We start from the raw sequence: 23,833 nt of genomic DNA on the forward strand, positions 1-23,833 counted from the left end.
GCTTTTTCTCTTTTGTGTTCAAGGCGAATGTGCCTTTCACACTTGCATTCTTAATTTGTTTTGTGTCTTGCGTCTTTGTGTTTCCTAGATAGTTTTTGTGTGGTTTCACCCTGCAAATTGTCTCCCTTCAGTATTCCTATCTCAGACCCACCGGTGTTTTGTTTTTGTTTTTAACAGACGTGCACTTATGTATTATTAATTTTGTTACTAAAGATATCCACGAACCTATTTTTTGATGGTGGCGAGTGAGACCCGAAGTATAACTAACAGTTACGGGTATTCCCAAATCTCGGTGGTTCCTTCCGACCCACGAGTGAGCCGCTGAACTGCGACTGGCCCCCTTTTGTCGGGCGGTGAGCTTGGGGAATAAACCCACATTTACCCGGGAAGCCCAAATTCCTTTAACCTCGCAGCTGTAATCCCCCGCCCCGAGAAGGGAGATTCATGCTGGCCTCTCATTTTCCATTCCGTGTTGTATTCAGGTTTTGGTTTTATTTCATAAGTGGCATTCCTTTGGTGAGTTCCAGTAGATCTTTAGGCCCCTTAAATCAGACCCTAAAATGGTTGTACCCAGAACACGACTAATATATTTCATAAAGTTTTTGTTTACTACAGGTTTATTGTTAAAAACAACCCTAACGTTGAACAAGAAACCTAACCTTTCAGTGATTCTCTTACCTACCATACCAGACTTCATATCCAAGTGATCAGATACGGCCAAGTATTGGGAAAATGTAAGGCTTTAGAATTTATTTCTAACATGTTATGCAATTTGTTGTACAGATAGATACTGAGGAGGAACTGAGACGCATAATCATGTTCTTTTTAAGTAGGGTTTTGTGTTTGAGATGGCATGCAGCTGCCCCATCATTCTCTAGAAGCTTCCTTACAAACGTGCAACCATATTCATCATGTGTAGAATCTCATTGTAGCCTTGAGAGGACGTTTAAAGATGATCTGATTAAACACTCATTTCAATCTATAGAAGCCGAGACTGAAATTCACACGGGGACTAAAATGGTTCACAGCCTCTGTTATTCCAGGGCTCTTCTTTTTTTCTGCATCTCTTTTGGTTTGATTTAAATAAGTTAATACATTGAAGTGTTTAGAAGAATACCAGACACATAATAACAACTCCGTGAAAGTTCGCTTTTGTGGATTCTGAAGGTGGTTTCTTTAATTGAAAGGTTGGCATATTCAGATTTGTTTTTTTCTCATTTTGTGGACGGTTCCTGAAACAGTACGGTTTAAATTTGTATTTGTGATAATCTATTCGCTTTGTAAGTAAAAAACTAACAAATGATTCTCAGTGTAGGATGATATGAAAATAGAGAAAGGCACAAAGAAGGAAAAGAAACTAGCTCTGATCTTCTTGTTCTTCAGATAACCGTTAACATTTTGGCGGACCTCCTCCTTGTCTGTCTTGTGCATGTGTGTGTTTCGTGTATGTATTTATTTGCTTTTATATTTTATACAGAATCGATACCAGATTGTGTATATTATCCATAACCTGTCTTTTTACTATATTGTGAGCGTCTATTCATGCCATTAAATATTCTTCAATGTGATTTTTAATGGCTGTGTAATATATGGATGGGCCATAATTTATTTATCAATTCTGTATTGATCAGTAAGGTTTCTAAAGCCTGAGATTCTCTCTTCATTAAGATTGTTTAGGTTTTTCCATTGGGAATTTTGAACTTTTGTAATCTTTTAAGGTATGTGAAAATGTAAATTCTGTTTTTTAGCCTCTCAATAGGTATTTTTCCTGCCAATGCAGTTATAGGAAGCAGCACTCAATTTCAGCTTCCTTTTATTCTCTTCTCCCTGAGCCGGGTCTGTGCAGTTCCATATATATGTATGCACGCATATTCTTTTGATGATTATTTTACGTTAGATGTTTATTTATTCATGGGACTGTTTCTTTAAGCTGCCGATCTCTTTTCAAGTTCCAGTTCTGATTTACAAACCTTTTAAGTCCCGTTAAATCATAGACTTTCCGGGATGGAAAGCACCTTAGGTTATTTACTATTTTTGTGTCTTCCAACTTGCTTTTCATGCTATTTTTAACACCCAGGCAGGGAAAAAAGCCTGTGGGCTGCATGGGAAAACTCCATAGTGGGGAGTGCAAGGGGAGTAGGTGGACGGTGGGGGGAAATTGTCAAACTTGTGAGGCGATGTGCAGATACAGGGAGTTTCCAGATGATGGGGACATTACCTGACAGTCATTACTGCTGATACTGCTGATGTGTGGCCAGTGCTCTGTGGTTTGCGTGGTGCCTGTCAGTTACGCTGTCACTCCTCATAGCATTTGGTTAGAGATCTGGCTCTCTCCTTTTGAAGTGAGAAGTTTATAATTAGAGCCGCTAAAATCATCTTCCTAGAGCGACTGAAAGCTATGGACTCCATTACTGAAAAAGCATCACTTAGGTTCCGTTAAAGCAGGATTTCTTAACCTTGGCACGATTGACAAGTGGGGCTGGATAATTTTTTCTTTTGGGGGCGGTCCTGCACATTGGAGGATGTTTGGCAGCCTCCCTGGCTCCTACCTGTGAGATGCCAGTAACAGCTCCCCCCAGCCGACACAACTGATGAAGTCTCCAGACGTTGCCAGATGTCCCTTGGTGGGGACCCAGTTGTCAACCACAGCCTTAAAGAAAGGCCCATCTGATGGGATGGTTGAACCACTAAAGCAGTTTATGGAATCGCTTTAGGCAAAGAACCGGAAGAATAGACTACGGTTTACATGAAGCCCACCTTGAAGTTGGGGAATAGACTTACTCCCCCGTGGAGGTTCCTTCCTGTGTGTGTGCCTGTGATTTTATCGAATCGTACACTTTTCAGCAGTTCTGTGGCAAGAGATAAAGCAATTTGAGATAACCTGGAGAGTATGAAGGAGTTTTCATGACATAGTCTGTAGATTAAATTATTACGGATTTAAATCAATTTGTATAGAGTTGATGCGTGGTGAATAATGTAAGCTTGTTGCCTGTTATCCGGAATGGCACAGAAACAGCCGTCTTCTGGAAAATGAGGGTGAAGCAACCCCTTGAAGATAGATGTAGGCGGCCAGACTAGTTTTTCTAAGATCTTTCCCTGCCCCCAACCAGTTCAGGTTATGCATTGAAAGCGATAAGTTTGTCTTGAGGAAATAAAGTTTACTTTTGAAGTGCTTACCCAACTTCAGCTTATTACTTTATAATTTAAAGATAGCTATTGATCTTCATGGCATACATGCATCATTAATGCAACTACCCCCAGGCAAAAAAAGTATAGGTTATCCAATCTACATTTGCAGTCTTTGGAGGAGCAGAATAGATTGAGTTTTTATCGTGGCATAAATAATTAGCTAGGGCTTAGTGATAAGGAAAACGTAAAAAAAAGAGATGTCCTGTTGGACCACCTTTGGTAATGGGGTGGTTTTCTCAGTTACGGAATATCTGCATAATTTCGCTGGAATGAATGCATGTGCCATTCAAGTATGCTTTCTTAAAGAGAATGCCTTTCATTCCTCACCCCACTTCCCTGAACTGTGAATTAGTTATTGTACGTGGTAAATCTGGTTCATTTGGAGTGAAATATGCTTATCGTATTTTCCTCAGTACCGTATAGTGTTTATTCTCAGAGTCTCGGTTCATGTCATACCTATGCTGTGTTTCATTTATTAGTCTTTTTGGAACGTGCAGTAAAGGAGGTTTCACTGAATTACTTACATATTTGCCAGCCATTTTGGTGAAAAGAATATTTTGGAGCTCTTGCACTAAATTGTACGATAGGCTTTGCTTTGAAAGAGCTAAATTGCTTCTTGGCACAGCTAGCCTGAAATATGTAAAGCTAAGTGCAACTGTTAGTTTGATTATTGTGGGCAGCTTGTCTGGGAATTGCTAAAACCTACAGCTTTTCCGTGTGCGTGTAAGTAGTTCCACTAAGACGACATTAAACTCTGGTGGGAAAACTCCATGGCATTTTCAAGTAATTTAAATGATGCTATTAAAATTGGAAAAGAAATTGGAGGTTCACCAAACCCTTACATACTTCAGTGTGGATCCTGTGCATTGCCCGGGAGGTTATTAAGACAGTATAAATCAAGTGTAACTTGGAGTATCAGTATAAATGTGACATTCTGAACGTTTCTCTGAGGCTCATTTTAGGGAATTCGCTATAATTCAGAAAGGCCTAGTTTTAACGTACATCTGAAAATAGGAATTTTAAGAAGGGGGGCTCTTGGGATAAATTTAGATTTTTAATTATGAAGCTGTCTTACCATTTGTTAGAGGACATTGAGCAAGTCAGTTTTACCTGTTTTGGGAGAGGACTATCGTATCCGTGCGGTCCCATAGTAATTTAAATGAGCCCTGCCTGGATGCACAGAATAAACCGTATCACAGATTGAGCGCAGGGCCTGGGTTATTTCTGGCAGTGGTGGGGGGCAGGTCGGTTATCCTCTCCTCTTCCTGTCTGTAAAGTGGGGACAATGATTACTTCTTTCTTTCGTTGGGATGTTCTGAGGCAAATAGATGAAGAATATGAAAGCAATTTCAGTTACTTTAGGTTTTTTCAAAAATATTAACAGCGTTTTTCTTAGCTACTTCTCTCAGTGCAGTAAGTCTTGTGGGATAACGTGGCAAAATTATCGCTGAGAGAAACCCTTCCGAGTTACCTCTGAGTCCTTAAGCTTTTTGCCTCCTCCCCCCACCCCCGCCCCGAACATGGTGGAGGGGGCAAGTTTCTTTCTAGTCCCTTCCATGCCTGTCATAAAGCCAAATCCTTAGTCTTCTCTTCTCTGTGGATATTTTTTCCTTTGGCAGTTTCCTTAATCCCTAGGCACCCCCTTGTGGCTGAAGACTTCTAGATCTCCGTCCCCAGCCATCCCCACACTTGAAGGCAATCTGTGCTGGGACTTTTTTCCCCTCATTTAATGGATGCAGCTTTCTGTGTGGACGTCTGGCCTCTCCTCAAAGTCTAAAATGGAGCTCACCACCTTCCACTTAAATACTATCCCTACTCTGGCTGCTCTATCTTTAAAAACATATTCATTCTTCCGCTCAGTCACGTTGCATATTCTGGACTCCTCTTCACCATCTCTTTTTACTTCCTGTTTAGTTCGAAGACACGTTTTGTCTATTCTTCCTGTGTGTGGCGTCGGTCATATCAGACCTTCATCACATAACATCTTGGATTCTTAACCCACTTGCCCAGTCCCAGTCTTTCTGGCTGCCGTCTCCCCACCTCGCTCTTTCCTGTCCATTTAGTCTTTCTAAACTGTTAGACGTTGTTTTGTTTGTAGCATTCCTCAGTCAGAAACTCCCGGTGGCTCTGCGCTGCTCATCCCAGGTGGCGGAAGCCGCTTGCCTGACAGACAGTCATGGAATCAGGCTCTTGGCCCTGGTCTCCCAGGTGCACGTGTTCACGGGCTCTGCCTTTAATTCCTCTTGCGTCTTTCCTTAAAGACCTCCCGGGCTTTTGGAGTGGGTCCAGAAGGAGGATGGGTGGGATAATAACTCCTCACACGACATCTGGGGAGCCTGACCCACAGGGTCAGATTTACATTTAACCTGGGACTCACACCCCTCCGGAACTCTCCCATTGAATCTGTTAGTGCTTTTTGCACACAGTCTCGAGTGAGTCGTGCTCTTTGGTTTACCACTGCTCATAGTACCAAGAGATAGATAGGCTTTCATTCTTTCTATCATAGGCGGGGAAGTTACATATCTTTACCTTGAAACGAGAACTACAGATGATTTATTTGGAATCCTGCTTTCCCTTAAAAAGTAAAAACTTATGTATGTACCAGAGCCACTTAAACTGCAGAGCAATTCACAAACATTGCTCTGCAGACAGTAGGTGTTGCTGTTCTTTCAAAACGCTCTTGAGAACAGAAGTACTTGCATATTTAGAGGAGCGACCCTAAACCTCAGCCATTATTTAAAGTGGAGTGAGTCACTCCCTCCCAAAATAATAAATACCTTAGTAAACTCTTGGGAGAACACCTTGAATCTTGTAGTGACATAAAGCGTGTCTGGGATCTTAGCAAGGTACGGTGGAAGTTGTCAGTCTGTCTGGGATAACTTGCAATTTTACTTTAGGTTCTTCGCTGATGAATTCAGGAAGCCTTGTCATTTCCGTGTAGCTTGCGGAAGATGAGTTTTCCTAGATATTTTATTGTGTGGGAAAAACCAGAAAAGCTGTCAGCAGCCACTTGTAAGGTGATTCCGTTCGCTTGCTTAGAGAGTCCTTGCATGAGAAAATGAATACTTGAGTGCCAGGACCAGAGCATCGTGTTGCAGAAGGTTGCTTCCGTTTTCCAGGAAATTGACAAGTATTTTGTAGGGTTCCTGAAGATCCCTCAGTTTTAAGTGTTTAATCACAGAAGTGACATCTGTATTGGCAATGACAGTGGAAAAACATTGACTCAAAGGGGTCAACTGAGAAGTCCTTGTATTTTAGGGATTGTGAAATGAACTACCATGTGGCATCTTGCTTTAGAAATTTGTGTTTGAGTTGGAAGCGTGACATTTAAGTGTTAGGGAAGAATTGACTTAATTTTCCTTTGAAAAGAACTTAAAAGTTTTGCATGTCTAACATAGGGAAATATCAGAAAAGTATCATTTTATAGAAACTGCTTTGGTTTGAATGCTGTTTGGCAGAATGTTCAGCCAGCATTTGGTTAAGCTGAACTTCTAGGAGAGATGGGAGCCCAGCTGTGTTACAGAGCTGGGGGCCGGCATTTGTGTTCTTACCCACCCATCTCCCCAGGTGGAGTTTTACATCTAGACTTCTTATCAGGTAGCATTGAAAATAAGGAAAGGAAAGTAACTTTTTTTTTTTTTTTTCAATGTTTTATTTATTTTTGGGACAGAGAGAGACAGAGCATGAACGGGGGAGGGGCAGAGAGAGAGGGAGACACAGAATCGGAAACAGGCTCCAGGCTCTGAGCCATCAGCCCAGAGCCCGACGCGGGGCTCGAACTCACGGACCGCGAGATCGTGACCTGGCTGAAGTCGGATGCTTAACCGACTGCGCCACCCAGGCGCCCCGAAAGTAACTTTTTAATTCAAGCGTATTTTAAATTGATGGAGTTAGTTCATCTGGGAAAATGGACAGTGATTCTTTAGTTTTTAGTGCCTTGAGGAAGGATATCAGAGGAACATGTTAAAGTGGGCATAATATGTTTTAATTTCTGTAGAGAAACTAGGTATTTTAAATTGTGGGGTTAGAGGGTATTATTGTAGAAACGCTAAACAAAACCTGAAATTTGTGATGTAATGTAATATGATGACATGGGTGTATAAATGTAATCAAAAGAAAGGAGAGCATTTGTTAGTAGCTGCCCATGACATGAACCACGTAAGCGATAATCAGCATTTGCTATACGTTTATGAGAGCTAAGCTAGCTCTTCATTAATGGGTGCTTGAAGCAATATTTTATGAAAAAGTTTTCTTGAATCTCTCTCTCTCTCTTTTTTTTTCCTGTAGAGATATTCTAAGGGAGGAAAAAACCCCCAGGGCGCCATAATCTAAATTCGGCTTTATAGTACTTTCCTCGCACATCCACAGATCTCTTAACATTCTTCCGTGGTGTTAACTTACATATTTCAAACAAAAGCTCTAATCAACCTCATTTTCTCATTGATTTCTGCAGCTCTGAAGCCATTCAGAACGGCAGACTTTCTGTTTTTTCCCCTTCCTTCTTGTTGAAACCGTGTTGTCAGGATCAGATTCTCCCACCAGGAGTAGATTCGCTGGACTCTGCTTCCCTATTTAGGTTTGTGTCAGGACACCTTGCTCCAAGAATTTGGAGGAGGATCAGGCCCTGGGGTATTTTTGTCCATAGTGTTCTAGGCCTCGTTGGGGAAATCGCTTCATTGCAGTAGGAGAAAGTACGGATTTATTTGTGAGCGTTCTCTTCAAATCTCGTTTACTTTTCAGGCAGAGAAATTCCTTTGTGATATAGTGTGTTGCATGATTGCCTTTTTGCCTTGGGTAGAAATGGTTCTAGATGGGGAGAGAGGCGGGAGGGTGGGGTGTCAAGAAGCAAGAGTTCACACTGGCCGAATCTTTGCCGTGTTCTGGGTCTCTTTCTCTTTACGCACACAACGGGTGCACGTGACCTCTTTATTCCTAAAATGATAAACGTATCTGCTTTGATTTTTCACTTTGGCTGATTTAATATGGTAACAGAATCTGCCTTTTATGAGGGGAGTTGGGAGTATGTTTTTTAGTGTGAAACTAGATGTTCTAGATGATTATTCTTGTGAAATTGTGTTTGTATTTGACAAATTCCTGGGCAGATTCAGTATTTATGAATTACGTGTTTTTGCTTAATCTGAATAAGTGCCAACTGTTTTCGTTATTGATACCTAGAGTTTATAGATTGTAACTTGGTGATTCCATTCTTCTGGTAGGAATTAGGAGTGGTGGTTTTGAATGTCAAATATGCTAGCTGTGTTTGTAAATTAATGAAAACTGCTTTTGAGAAGTCGGCATAGTTTAGATATTTTTACTGTTTTCTCTAGAAGTTTCTGGATTTCAAGAATCTTCTGGTCAGAGTAAGTTGAAATCAGTGTTAAACACTGTAAATCTACTCCACTAAAAGCTGAATCATCTCTGCATTTGCTACAATGATACTTACTTACCATGGAAGATCTACTTTATCCTGTGATTAGTTTAGAATATATATATATATATATATATATATTTTTTTTATCTTATATAGGCGATAAACTTTCTAAGACTTCTTTCACAAATTAGTATTTTAAATTTTTTTTTTTTAACTTTTATTCATTTTTGAGGCAGAGAGAGACAGAGCATGAACGGGGGAGGGTCAGAGAGAGAGGGAGACACAGAATCCGAAATAGGCTCCGGGCTCTGAGCTGTCAGCACAAAGCCCGATGCAGGGCTCAAACTCACTGACCATGAGACCATGACCTGAGCCGAAGTCAGATGCTTAACCGACTGAGCCACCCAGGCGCCCCACAGATTGGTATTTTTAAAACTTTTCTTTGCATCTAGCCCACATTTTTAGGGCATTTATGATCTTTTACATTTTGATATACCATACTGGTTTTTTAATTTTTCTTTTAGTATTTGTCTGTAAGCTCTGTGTTGCTTCCTGAGTCTTAAAAGTTAGTTTCTTCTGAGTCTTGATGTTACAATATGCATTTTTTATAACTTAAAATAATTATAAAATAATATTAATGACTTTATTGCACATTTAATTAATTATTTTCCAGATAGCTCCAGAAGATCTAAAATGACCCGAGAGAATAGTTGTAAAATAACATCAGTGACTAAAAGGTGAATATGCAAATCAAATCAAATAATTATCTTCCTAATTCTCCCCCTTCCTTCTCAGATTTAGACTGATCGTAAAGAATCTGCTGTTGCTTTTACTTTGCCTCTCATGTCGTTTTTGTAGATGGACGGGTCCACAAAGGGTAGATGTGACTGTTTAACCTGTTCTGTGTGTTGCATTCATGTTACTTTGTGTTTGTCTTCAGTTTAATCTGCCTTATCTCTGAGGATGGGTGGTGGGTGATGGTGGTGTGCCCCGCTGGGGCTGCCGGGCTGGTCTGACCCAGGGACGGGGGTGTCCCACGTATCTCTCCCTTTTCTGGTCCCTGGCCTCCATGTCAGGAGACAGCAGCTTACGGTTCTTGACGTTGTCTTGCCACTTCAAGGGACCATTGTTGGAATAAAGACCCTAATTATTTTATGGTTGCTGCATTGATACTGATCATGTATAATCAAGTCATCTCTATAATATTAAATTAAATACTTGTGAGGATGATTTGCCCTAGAATTTGGAAGCAATATCTTGAAAAGTTAAGTACGTGTATATTATTAAAGCCATGGATATGTAAAATCAAGATCAAGCTCTTATTTTTCTAAGAATGTATGCTATTAGTAAAGTACAGTTGATGATAAAGATTCCCATACTCTTAGTCTGTGTATCTGCCTCATGTACTTTATCTGATAAATGTCAGCAAGCTGGAATTCAAGGAGGTTTGGTCAGGTACAGGTATGCTTAAGGCATAAGCCAGGGTAGGAGAAATCCACGTGATTTTAAGATTGTCAATATTTGCCATTGGAAAACCAGAGGCACTTAACTGTTTAGCTATTTTTTTTCCCCTAACTTGATAGAATTAGTAAGTTTCAGTGATAGGTATGGAAAGATTTTTCTCTGCCACTGCACTGATAGGATTGTTGGTTCAAGTTTGTACATATGATAAAACTTTGACCTTGAGATTCTATGTTAGTTAAGTGGGTATGTGAAAATAATGCTGTGGAAGTCAGCACTGAATATGAAAATAGGTAGGATTGCCAGGACGCTTCCACAGGGGTTTTGCATGCTGGAGGAATCTAAAGTTACTTCAGTAACAACTTTCAGAGTCTGTAGTTGCTTTTAAACATGTTGTCATATTGCAGCTAGTTACATGATTATTACAGTTCAGAGGTTCTCAGCTAGGAGGTTATTTGGGAGGTGTGTAGGTATTTGTGATTTTCAAAACAGTCAGAGGCACTGCCGGCATTGATTGTGCAGGCATGGCCATGGCCATGATAGAAGGGACAGACAAGGCCATGGCCATGATAGAAGGGACAGACAAGGATTAGTTGCCCAGTCCAAAATGCAGTGGTCTTGTATTGAGAGCCACTGCCAAATTCTCAGTTCTTGTGTTTCACATCCCTTGTTTTCAGTATAATTTAGTAAAAGATTTAATTTTTAAAGTATCATTTGAGAAGTCAGTGTCGGATTTGCAATGCTTTTCACGTAAAATATTTTAGATATATAATTGACGATGTCGTGAGTTAAGAGAGAAAAAAAATGAGACTCTGGTTTTTGGCAATTGGGATTAGAAGTGATGGAGAGGAGGGTCCAAGCACGCATGTATATAAGTGAACTCTTAAAAAAAAAAAAAAAAAAAAAAAGATGTTACGATCCTTTTCTCTGGAAAGAAATGATGAGCGGATTCCTATTAGGACAAGGAAGGAACAGATAGTGCGGAAAGTCAGAGAGAAGCTTATTAATCATTTAACAACCTGAATTATGTTGTAACTTTTTATTAAGAGAAAGTGAGATTCATTGAGAAACAAACGAAAGACTGAAACGTTCTGAATACTTTAGTATTTGAGTTCTTTGGGATTAGAGGCCATAGTATCTCAGTTATTTGTGCCTGTGAACCAGCAACTACAAAAGGGGAGGGAAAGGAAAGGAAGAAAATGTTAAGTGAAGAGGAAAAAAGCAAGGAAAAGCAGATGGAAAGGAAGAGGCAGCATCTCCTTCGATGACAGAAAATGGCAGCTCCAGCCTTCCTTGTCCTTAGGATAAAAATCTTGGTGTCATCCCTGACTTCCTCTTCTTTCATACCTGATATCTCCGGTGGCAGCAAATCTTGGGGGCTCTGTTTTAAAAATATATCCGGGATCTGATTACTTCTCACATCTCTTCTGTGCGGGCCAAGCCAGCATCATCTCTTGCCTAGATTGGGGCGTTAGCCTCCTGAGAGATCTGCCTGCCTCCACCCTCTTCCCTTACAGTCTCTTTTTAAACCTAAGTCACATGAGGTCGGCCACCTTGAGCCTCCCAACGGCTTTCTATCCCTGGATGGAAAAGCTCCAGCCATTCTGGTGAGCAGTGCTTACCTTGCTAAACCCATACTTTATCTGCCTTCCCTGCCTTTCTGAATCCCCTCCTCCACTTTCCCGGCCTCCATCCTTGCCCTCCCTGAAACACCTGGGCATGGGCATGCTGCCGAATGGGGTTTCTCACTTCACGTTCCCATACCGTCCTGGCCCATAGCTCTTCTTCCGGCTTTTATGCAGATGTCCTTTTCTTACAGTGGCCTTTTCTGACCATACTTAACTCTTGGTTTCACAGGCATAGAGACAGAGATGGTAATTCCTACCTCCTTGTTCCTACCACCTCTTCATTTTTCCCTAAAGCACTTTCATTATCTACTGCACATTTTACTGATTTTTTTGTTGTTGTTGTTGTTGTTGCGGGTCTGCGGGTCCCTTTCCCCAGAGGCAGGGATTTTCTGCTTACTGCTGAAAACAGTGGTTGACACAAAGATAGTAGGAGTTACGGTGAGATGGGAGTAAAAGTTGGTGAAGTGTGGTTAAGAAGCAATAGCAGAAGGGCACCTGGGTGGCTCAGTCGGTTAAGCATCCAACTCTTGATATCAGGTCGTGTCGTGATCTCATCGTTCATGAGATTGAGCCCCAAGTTGTGCTCTGTCCTTATAGAACGGAGCCTGCTTGGGATTCTCCCCCCTCCCCCCCCCCGAATAAACAGGTAAACAATTTTTTTAAGAAGAAGCACTAATAGAAACCAGTTATGAGACTCAGTTATGGCTGAGTTATCCAACTTCCTTGAACCTGTTTGTTGAGGGTGCTAGTACTTATCTTTGTAAAAATCAGCTGGACTGATTTACGTGACCATAGCACAGTGCCTGCTTATCTTGGGAGGAGCATCATAAGTGATAGTTACGATGATGATACCGAAGATTCTCATGGGAAGGACAAGACCATCTGAAGGAAATGGTAAAGCATCATAGCTCTTTCCAAAAGATCTTTCATTACAGTACTGGCATTTACTGCATTTTTTTTTTTTTTTTTTTTTTTTTTTGGTTCCTTAAAGAGAGCTCCCTATGGCCGATGTTACTAAATCCATCCATAAAAGCTTCGTAAGAGGGCAGGTGAAACCACTGATATTTTATTCACTTCTGGGTGCCAGGGTGTCCCTCATGGCCCTCCTAGTGGACTGTGTGGCATTCAGTAGGCATTGGTGACAGAGGGGGTTGAGGGACGCACACCTCGGGCCACTAACCTCATCACTGTTTAACACCCAAATACACTTTGAACTTTATAATGATTCCAAGTCTCATAGAAAAGGATCGATTATGTTCAAGGGGAGATGTATACTACAGAAAGACATGGTAAATATATATGAGAAAGATGCTCGATATTAAAATTTAAAGGAATGGACCTCATGGGCTAACCTCCAGTTACCTGAAATCATATTCTCTGAGTATTTCCTCATTAAGAGTTTGTATTGGTTGGGCTAGCATTGAGCTCTCTAACAAGATGCAAGTTACAGAATACATTTCCCTGTGCCTTTTGTGAATAAAAACTAGTTCAGATGACCAGGCCCTAACTTAAATACAGTACCTTTGATTATTAAAGCTGATCAAGGTGAGTGTGGTGAAGTAGCTCAAGGGGAAATAAAAACCCAAAATCTTCATATTAATGAACTGGGACAAAATGTCAAAGCGCTGTTTTTTATGATAGCGGGCAGGCAGCATATTCTGAGATGAAAAATGTCCCACGTTCCTTGGTTTATTAACAATTAGAACATAAAGTTCTACAACGTGAGTGGAGTCTTGTGGATCTAGGAAGGAAGGATAATTTATTAAAGCAAGTTCATGAAAAAATAGACCTATGACTGATGGTATGTGTGCCTGTACCTGCCAGAAACATTTAGAACGTTTCTGTGGAAGTGCTACTTAAAGCAGCACGACTCTCATTTATTGTGAGTGACTTCCAGTGCCTCCTAGGATGTACGTGGCAGAAAGGACTGTCTTCGTAGGTCGTCATTTAGAAACAAGTATGTCACACGCATTTACAAGAAATGATTTTGTCGTATCGTTTTAGTGTACTGTGAATATACGAATAAAGATTGTAAAGGAATATTGCAGTTCTTTCCAAACAGTTTTTATGAAAACATTTGTATTTTACTACACGGTTTTTGTTTTATTCCTCAAAGAGAACTCCCCATGGAAATGTTAGTAAATTCACCGCTGTACTTCAGGAACTTGAAAAACTAAATAATGTAAAGGGTCTAATTGTGTTTGCATTCAACACAGTATTGATATAAGTAAAAGAAAAACATTTACATTGCATAATAAATTACTCAGCAGTGCTTTGTGTTTCTATTAACAGAGCTAATCTGTTTCTTCTTAGGAATGATGCAATTTCACAGCAAAAATTTGATGTCATTCTAATGAGTCTGCTTTCAATTGTAGAGTACAATGAGGGCCTAGTAAAGATTAGTAAGAAATCTATTTTATTGTAGATAATAAATCTGCAAAGTAAGCTCTCAGCATAGATTGAAGTTGACCTGGCATGGAGTTGCTTTATGAATAGCCCTTTGAGCAAACTCTACAGTTCTGTATGTGGTTTGAAATCACTGTAAATGTGTAGGCAGGTACATATTACAATTGTCTGTTTTTCTTTTTAGGGCTCATGTAATCAAAGAAGTTTCTTTGTTGTGTGTAACTTTTCAGAACACAACAGGAATTGAAAATGAATCAGGTGAGTTTAAAAATAAGAATTTATACAAATACATTACCTAGATGCTAGACCAGTTCTTGATTTTTGAAGGATCAAAACACACACATTCATTTTCCCCTGATTTTCTTTTCTGTTTCTTCGCACCATTAACTAGCTCATTGCTTTCATAGTGTGCATTTGTTTGTGGAGTGGCCTGTGCTCTGTTTGGGCGTGGCTTGGCCTTTCTGAGGAAGCCTGCTCAGGGGACAGAGTCTTTGAGACCTTAGTTCAGACTTTCTGTTTTTACCTTTCCCCTGCCACGTTGTAGTGTTCATTTTTTGGTTTTGTTTTGAAGCTTATTAAGCTTTCATTTTTAATATTTTTTTTATTTTGTAAATTATCCATTGGTTGAAAAGGGAAGATTGAAATTTATTTTTAGAAGCTGAAACTGATCAAGTGGGAGACTTTATAAGCACTCTGTCCTTGAAAACCCTGTTAATAGAATACAAACAAGAAGGCAGATATTGAAATGTAAGATGTGTTTCTTAGTGGAGGAGGGTGTGGAGCTACCTGGGGATTAAACAATTCTGCTGTGGAGATTTCTGGAGCCTCAGGGCTGTTCTGATAAGTAAAACCAGTTATATGGACTTAATGTATTCTAAGCGAGGATTCTTATTTTCTGGTTTATTATCATTTTACTTGCAGTTAACAGAAATTCATGGGTGTTAGAGACACTCTCTTGAGATCTTCATAAACATTTAAAAAATATGAGAGACAAACTTGAAAATGTGAAGTCTAATTAGTAGTGTTGAGCTTAAAACTACCAGACTTGAAAACATTTTGTATCCCTCACTATCTGAGATTTTGGACACCTTTTTTTTCATCATTCACAGGTGCTTCTAACTGGAGTCCCACTTTTATTGGGGTGGGCTGCATTTAGTAAAGTTCAGTCCCTGGTTGCATTGAGAGATGTGACTTTTTTGGAATGGATTCTTTTGATTTTGTTTCATTACTTTTCTTGATCAAAAATATGTTTATTTTAATGCGGAGGACCATACATCATAAAAAATGAATCTGGCGAACACATGGGGCACATGGTTCCTATTATTTTACAACTTGCAGATTTACTGACATGCTTTTGAAGCCAAATTAGTTTTGAAATGGTCAGATGGGGGAGGGGAAAAGAGAACAGTGGATTGCCCTAGTCATTGTTCCTCAAAGTTATGTGCACATATATGTCCTAGATTTCATTTCTCTTTCTCTCTTAAGACTGGTTCTGTATGTGAACTTGGTCACCCAAAGGAACTTGCTTTTCTCCTGCCTAGGAACTGTTGTTAGGAGTCTTGATTCTGGATTAGAACGATTGCGAGTGCTTCCATAGTGGAATCCAAATGTTGACGTTGCTTTTGTTGTATTGCTAATCAGCAGCCAGTTATTTTCAGGTGGCTACAGCTTTACCGGTAGGCTTACTAACGCATTAATTCTTACACCATATTAGGCTACTAATATTTTCTTTCTAACGTGTTTCGACCTGTTGGGCACCTCATGCTTTTCACCCTGTGGCTCCCCTTACATCACACGACCTTGTGTGTGGAGAAAGTCCACATGCCATTCAGAAGAGTTGTAGCAATAACCATTTCTTTTTTGGCTCTTTTACAATTTCATTTTGTTTTTGACAAGTTTTAATATCAGATCTGCAGAAGACTGCCTTTGATGCCAAATGCCAAATATCAGGGGAAAAGTGTCCTCTTATGTTTCTAATGGTTAGCACATTTCTGATTTGGATGTAATTTACGTGGTCTGGTAGTAATGAAACTTTCATTTGGAGTATAAAAGTTGTCCGCTTTTTATGAGTAAAATTTTCAGCATCTTCAGTTATATTTTCATTATCTGAGGAATATCGGTTGTATGATATTTAGACCTGATTATTATGTCATGGCATAAAATCTCTGAGTGTTTTTCAGCAGTTGTCTCAGTAATTTTTAAAAGTTAAGGATTGTTTCAGGACATTTTATCTTTTTCCCTCTTATATTTATTTCCCCCTTTTCAGCCAGTGAAAATGAGCAATCAGTGCTTGAGAAACTTGGAAGTAACTACACAAAAATTTGGATATTAAAGTTTTAACTTGAATCAGATTGATTTTTTTTTTTTTTTTTTTAGTTTATTTATTTAAGCAATCTCTGTACCCAGCGTGGGGCTCGAACTCATGACCCTGAGATCAAGAGCTGCATGCTCCACCAACTGAGCCAGGCAGGCGCCCCTGAACCAGATTGACTTTTAATTAAAATCTTAATGGTGATGTTACGCTGAGATTATTCCCTGTAGGTACCAAGCAGCTTTGCTTAGATGAACTTTAGCAGTCAGAGCAATCTCTTATAGTGGGAATGGTCTCAAAGAGAGTAGTACTGTATCATTCATTCATGTGTTTACTGGTTGAGTTTTAGGGACTGAAGGATCCTCTGAGTGAGCAGACCATACTGTTTGTAAATGAGTCCTTTAGAAGAAACAACAGACTCCAGAGTCTCACGGTATATTAAACACTAACTATTGGAGCAACATTCTGAACTGCTCAGTCTTACCAGTGTGTTCCAAGTCATTCCTGGTGTGGTAGCTCACCAGGCTCTCTCTCTGACCCTAGCCCTGGGCTGCACAAAGCCTCCAGATCCACATGTTCTTTGTCCTTCTTTCTCTTCCAGTTTGTTCTCCATTCAACACTTAGCCCTTCTCTTATCTTCCCAACTCGGAACTCCACTCGTGTTGCCCATGATCCTTTGTTCCAACTCAGTGCAGGCTGGTTGGCAGACAAGAGGAGAGCCATTCTGGTTCCCGACTTCCTTCTCCCAGTTTCTTTTCTCTCCCATTTTAAATCACAGGTGTCCTTTACTTCATTAACATTCCTCACCCATCCCAATATTTAACTTTTGAGATGTTCCACTATTTTCTTTCTTTTTTCCCCCATAGATTTATCTAGGAGCATCCAAAACTTTAAAAATTACTTTCTCGTTGAATAAAGAGTTTAGAATGCTTTACTTTATAGAATATCAAAGGTGAGCAAAGTTCCATAATGTGAATATGCTTATAGTAGCTTAAAATAGGTATGCTAGAGTTTAATACCACTTCCTGTCTACTGAGTGCTTAACCAACAGGCCAGGCACTCCATTAAATATTGCATATGTACTTTCTCACTAATTGAGTCTTTGCATCCACTCTACGAAGTTTGGGTAGTATAACAATTTTATGGACGAAGGCAGTTAAAGCCCGGAGAGGTGGCCGTGGTTTGCCCACGGCCACTCAAACAGTAAGTGATAGAGCTCTGATTCACACCGTCACTCGTCAAATTCCAAAGCTAAGGTTCCAGGTTACCATTTTATACTGCCGTTATTAGTCAGGATAAGCTCTGTTATGCTGTGCTAACAAAAAGCAGCTCCAAAATCTCAGGGGCTTAATACAACATTTGTTTATTTCTTGTTCTTGCTACACATCCTGTGTGGATCTGCCTTTGTAGTTGCTCAAGAACCAGAGATGATGAAGGCTTTGTCTCAATATACATCACTTCTACTCACATCTGATTAGCCAAAGTTAGTCATATGGCCACATCTGACTTAAAACTCTGGTATTAGGGGCTGGCTGGGGGGCAGTACAATCCTGCGGGGAAGAGAGGAGAACTGTGGCATCTTGGGTATAGCCTCGGTGATTTGTTTCCCCAGCTTTATTGAGATCTAATTGACACGGGGCATTGTGTAAGTTTTAGCCCTAGTGAGGTAATACAGCTGCCTTGATTTCTGATTTATTGAATCACACATAGGTGTTTTTTTTTTTTTTTTTGAATCTTTGCGTGACTCAGGTTGTTACTAACACTTGAAATTTTCTATCAACAAAGCAGCTTATGATTGCAGCATTTCTACATCCAGATGAACGATCTGCTATTGCCAGTAGCAAAACAGTTTTAGCAGCTTAGCCTTCCAGACTTTAAATAAAAGTTTTGTACAGTGAAATAACAAAAGAAGCTTTTAATCACTGGATGCTGCAGATCCAACTCTGAGCACTGGGATAAGCAGTGTCCGGTTCCATTCTCTTCTCTGTTCTGGGTGTTCATCTGCTCCCTCATTCATCCTGCCGTTGATGGACTGGACGGCACCCCTGGGTGTTGTGGGTTCCACAGTGAACTAGATAGGCCAGGGCTCTGCTCTGCTGCTTACCTACTCAGAGATGGTTGAAAAGCGGAAGACGAGACCATTTTAGATAGCGAAAAGTGCCGTGAGGACGGCGAAACAAGGCGGTGTGATAAAGGGTGATGAATGGAGGCAGCAGGGAGTTTCTTCGGATCACATGGTCAGAGAAGGCTGCTCTGAAGAGGTGACTAACAGTTAAAACAGACTCAAGTGGTAGCCAAGAACCAGGTATGTGAAGATCCAGGGAAAGAAAATTCTAGGTAGAGCGATCAGTAGTGAGTGCAAAGGCTCTGAGGTGGGAATGGGCTTGCTGGTTCAAACACAGACAGAACAGGCCAGGGCCTGGAGCTTGGCAGGCATCAGGGGGGCTCTGAGACAAGATGGAGTTGGGGGGAGGCTGGGGTCCGATTTATAGAGCCTTAAGGGCCATAGGAAGAAGCTTCTGTTTTACTCTGAGTGCAGTGGGAAGCGACTGGACAGTGACATGATCTGGTTTCCATTTTTTAGAGTAGCACCTTTATCTTTATTGGGCAAGAGTATAGTAATATGTTTGTTCACTATTGAGATTAATGCCGTAGTTGAAGACAGTTTCTTCAGTCGGACAATTTAAAGGGCCTGCCAGCTTTTTGAAAGAGGGTACTTTCTTGGTGTGTTTTAGAACTCTTTGGCTCCTGTTGTTTTCCAGAGACCGTGTGAAGGTGGTTTCGTTTGGTGTCCGCATCTCTTTATTGTTATTGCGGTCGTATTCTTCTGCTCATTCCTTAACCAAACACGATTTAATGCTGTTTCAGTAAAACTGAAGCTTGTTTCATCCTCTCTCCCCCTCACTGTTTGCTCCCAGAATAGTAGCTAAGAGTCTTGTTTGCAAGTTTAAACAAAGAAGACTTGTTCCTAGAATTTCAAATATTAGCGCTCTAATTCTTGGATGTCTTTTGCTGGTGACAACAATGAACTGTGGTACTTATCGTTGGTCTGTTGTAGAATAGCATGTATCTTAGTGTGATATACTATGACACATTCTCGATGTCAAGTCATGTTCATGTTTAGTCTAAACTCTTCGGTCAGACACTGCTGTTGCTCTCCAGCGTTGATGTTTACGTTGATGTTTAAGGGGCGCCTGGGTGGCTCACTCAGTCGAACATCCGACTTTGTCTCAGGTCATGATCTCACGGTTTGTGGGTTCGAGCCCCACGTCGGGCTCTGTGCTGACAGCTCGGAGCCTGGAGCCTGCTTCGGATTCTGCGTCTCCCTCTCTCTCTGCCCCTCCCCTGCTCATGCTCTGTCTGTCTCTCTCTCAAAAATAAATAAACATTAAAATTTAAAAATAAAGTTCATGTTTACGAAACTAGGTGCTCTAATTAAATTGATGAAAACGGGTATGATCATTTATGGTCGTTTTCTGGATAGAATATGTAAAAAGAGTTTGATACAAATTTATTTCATTAAAATTTTTCTTAAATTTATTTTTGAGAGAGAGAGAGAGAGAGAGAGAGAGAAAGAGAGAAAGAGAGAGACAGGGTATGAGTGGGAGAGGGGCAGAGAGAGAGAGACAGGAAGACACAGAGTCTGAAGCAGGATCCAGGCTCTGAGCTGTCGGCACAGAGCCCGATGCAGGGCTCTAACCCATGAACTGCGAGATCATGACCTGAGCCGAAGTCGGACGCTTATCCAGCTGAGCCACCCAGGTGCCCCTAGTTACTGATACAAATTTAAATGAGATACCAGTAAAACTTGCTTATTTTTATATTTTTAAAAATGAAAACATTAGTATGTATTGTCCATGTCAGATCGTACTTGCAGCCTCCTGTAACAGCAGCCAATGCCAATGCCATGCTATATATATAACGCCATGTAGTGGAGTTACCTTCCTGATCCCAGTGGATGTGTATCTAAGAGGTGGGGGCTGGCTAGGGAGCAGAGCAGACTGGTTCTAGGGCACCTGTGTGCTTGGAGCAGAGCAGATGAAGGAGAGGTGTGGGCTCAGCTCTGTGGTCATTGTAAAGAAGAGAGTAGACTTTGCCTAAGGAGATGGGAGACCGTCGGAGGGTTTTGAGCAGAGGAATGCTTGAGTTGGGTTTGAAAAAAATTTTGATTAAAAAATTTTTTTTACTACGTCATCAGTATTTTATCTTTGGTTTTCTGGGACCATTACAGTTTCATTTGGACATGATCTAAAGAGGACAGTGTATAATTCATTTACTTATTTTACTTTAAAAGCCCAACATTGAGGTATCATTTGTGTGCATTAAATATACTCATTTGAGAGACGTCTGGGTGGCTCAGTTGGTTAAGCAACTGACTCTTAATGTCAGCTCAGGTCACGATCTCACGGTTTGTGAGTTCAGGCCCCACATTGGGCTCTGCACTGGCAGTGCAGAGCCTGCTTGAGATTCTCTTTCTCTCTCTCTGCTCTTCCCACACACTCTCAAAATAAATCCATAAAGTTTAAAAAAATTTAATTTTCATTTTTTATAATGTTTATTTTTGAGAGAGAGAGGGAGAGAGAGCAAGAGCACAAGTGAACGGGTGTCAACAGGGGAGGGGCAGAGAGAGGGAGATGCAGAATCCGAAGCAGGCTCCAGGCTCTGAGCTGTCAGCATAGAGCCCGACGCAGGGCTCGAACTCACGAACCAGGAGATCATGACCTGAGCCAGACTTGGATGCTTAACTGACTGAGCCACCCAGGTGCCCCTAAAAATTTTTTTAAATGTACCTGTTTGAAGTGCGCAAGTCTTAAGATTGCCAGATACCTGCACTCAGTTCTCTCAAGGTACAGAACACTTCCATTACCCCAAAAATTCTTTCCTGCTGCTCTGCAGTTCGTGTCACTTCCCCACCCCCCCAGTCCTTACCCCAGGCAGGCACTGATTGGCTTTCTGTCCCTGTGGATTGTTTTTTCCTGTTCTAGAATTTCACGTGAGTGGAATCGTTAGTACTTGCCCTTTTGTATTTGTCCCCCCTCCTTTTTTTTTTTTTTTTAATGTTTATTTATTTACTTAGAGCACGAGCAAGGGAGGGACAAAGAGAGAGGGAGAGAGAGAATCCCATGCAGGCTCTGCACTGTCAGTACAGGGCCTGAAGTGGGGCTCAATCCTATGAACTCTGAGATCATGACCTGAGCTGAAATCAAGAGTCAGACAGACACTCAACCGACTGAGCTACTCAGGCACCCCTGTGTTTGTCTCCTTTTGATCAGCGTGGTGTTTTTGAGATTCATCCATGTTGTTATAGGTGGTAGTTTATTCCTTTCACAGAGGACGCTTTATGGGGGGCAGCAGACCATGTGACCATTCAGATACATCTGTTCACAGATGTATTTCCAAAGATTTGGTAAAGCCTTGAATGGCTTTCTATCTTTGGTTTTAGATTATCTTCCCCACTTTTTTCCTAATCCTGGGTATATATGCATAATGAGGTATAAAACGTTGAAACCACTTTTGCTGTTGTAGCATGTTATTGATATAGAATTAGATTTGTGTAAGTAATTATAAATGCGAATTTGGTTTTTCGGGCTTTTTAAAAAGAGACTTCCAAGTAAGGTGATTATCTTATGTGTCATGACTTAAACTTCGAGTAATGAATGTATAGTTAGGAAAATTAACATGTTTAATAATGATGGCACTTAAATCTCATCTTGAATCATGTATTCTACTAGATAAATTGGCAGTTGTTATAAGATCTGGGACATTGTCTTTGCGAATGAAAATGTTCGATTGTTTCTGAAATTTGAGAAAGAATTAGCAGCTTGGATGTGGGAGGAGCTCTGGCAAGAAGGTTTACGTTTTTTGTTATCCTGATATTAATGCTTTGGCAAAGAAAAAGGTTTTGTAGGCTCGTTTTGCTCTTCCTCAACTTTGCTGTGTGGTGACTCACTTTCACCCTCAGTCCTTCACAGGACTCCACAGGGAGTGGACTTCCGTCCTTCACAGCCACTCCATCTGTGTGACCTTGGGCAAGTCACTTGACCTCTTGGTATTTGCTTTCCTACCTGTTAAATAGAGACAATAGTGGTGACCACCCCATGTGGGTGTGGTCAAGAGTAAATGAGTTAATAAGCGTCAAGGCCAGCACCTGGCGTGTAGGAAACACTGTAGGTAGCATCATCACCATTATTTTCAGCTTGTAAGGAAGTGCCGATCCTGTCCTGTAACATACTTTCGAAGCGCTGTTAGTGCTTTAGTTCAGACCAAGTCATTACTGTGGATTTTCACAGAAACCCCCTCATTGACCACTGCTTGGCTGACGGTCTCTCTCTCTGTGGGACCATTCTCTGTATGTCTTGAGTACTGTATTCATACAACGTAAACCTGAGCATATAGGAAATTAGAAAAGCGGGCAATTATCGTGAGCTGTTTGGAAAGTCTTCAGGGATGAATGGATTTGAACTTGACCCGGAAGGATATAGAAGATATTGACTGGTCAGAAGAATTGAGGGCCAGAAGGATCAGTGGTCTGGGGGCCCTGTTGGCTGAAAGCCTGATCTGTGAAAGACGCCAAGGAGTAGGAGGACCTCCAGAGAGTGGTGCCTGTAGGGACTAGGGAGGAACTTTGAGAGTAAAATCGAGATTTTTCTGTGATTTCTTCCAATAGAATTTTTCTTTTTCTTTTTCTTTTCTTTTTTTTTTTTTTTTTAAGGCTGTGGCTAGACCAAGCAAACTCCCACCTGACTTGAAAGGCTGTTGCTCCTTGGTTTGCTGCTTGGATGAAGGTGGTTGGAAATTTGGCAGCTCAGTCTCAGCAGTAACAGACTCACTAGGAGGCAGCAGAACCCTCCTTCAGGGGCATGTCAGGTTGAGAAGAGCTCTTAGGTCTAATTTACTTTGCTTCTCTTCAACCTCGAGAGACTCTACAACCAGTAAAGTAACCACTGGTTTATTTAGAAAGTTAAAAAAAAAAAAAGGAATTCTGAACCGGATGCTTTATAGGATGATTAATCAAGAAGGCAGAAGGTTCAGAGAAGTTGAATAGGGAACGGACTGGAAGCCAGAAGACCTTCTCGTCACGTCATGTCGCTCCCCTGCCCAAGACCTTCTACTTGTGTCCCGCTGCTCTCTAAATGAGCTCCAGTCTCTCTCTACCCTGACCTTCAAGGTTCTGCAGGTTCTGGTGGCAGCCGCCCCTGCTTTCTCCCTGGCTCACTGTGACCTGGCCACGGCGGTCTCATTTTATTCCTGAACGTGCCAAGCCCTTTGTCCCCTTAGTACGTTTCCCTGGAATGCTTGCTCCTTAATGCGTGGCCATTCTCATCTTTCAGGTCCAAGTGTCTGTGTGTGTGATCTTCTCTAAGATGTCCCCCCGCACGCAGCTGCCCTGACGAGGACAGTGCCCCCTCCTTATCTATCACACTCTTCTAAAAAAAAAAAAAAAATTTTTTTTTAAAGTCTTTATTT

At 41.0% G+C, this 23,833-nt stretch overlaps 1 protein-coding gene across 2 annotated transcripts in view; it reads left to right on the forward strand.

The window, feature by feature from the left end:
- The first annotated feature begins 648 nt into the window (after nucleotides 1-648).
- The window catches only part of PRDM2 (PR/SET domain 2), a 121,410-nt gene continuing 98,225 nt past the window's right edge, over nucleotides 649-23,833 (forward strand). Inside the window, exons 1-2 of one of the 2 annotated variants that reach the window (XM_040455618.1) lie at nucleotides 649-734; nucleotides 14,240-14,313. The gene's annotated coding sequence lies outside the window, so the exon portion shown is untranslated. The remainder of the gene's footprint in view (nucleotides 735-14,239; nucleotides 14,314-23,833) is intronic. The other variant, XM_040455624.1, reaches the window with a different exon arrangement.

This window comes from Herpailurus yagouaroundi, unplaced genomic scaffold (genome assembly GCF_014898765.1).
Source record: "Herpailurus yagouaroundi ecotype Mexico unplaced genomic scaffold, PumYag 77, whole genome shotgun sequence".
In the NCBI taxonomy this organism is placed as follows: domain Eukaryota; kingdom Metazoa; phylum Chordata; class Mammalia; order Carnivora; family Felidae; genus Herpailurus; species Herpailurus yagouaroundi.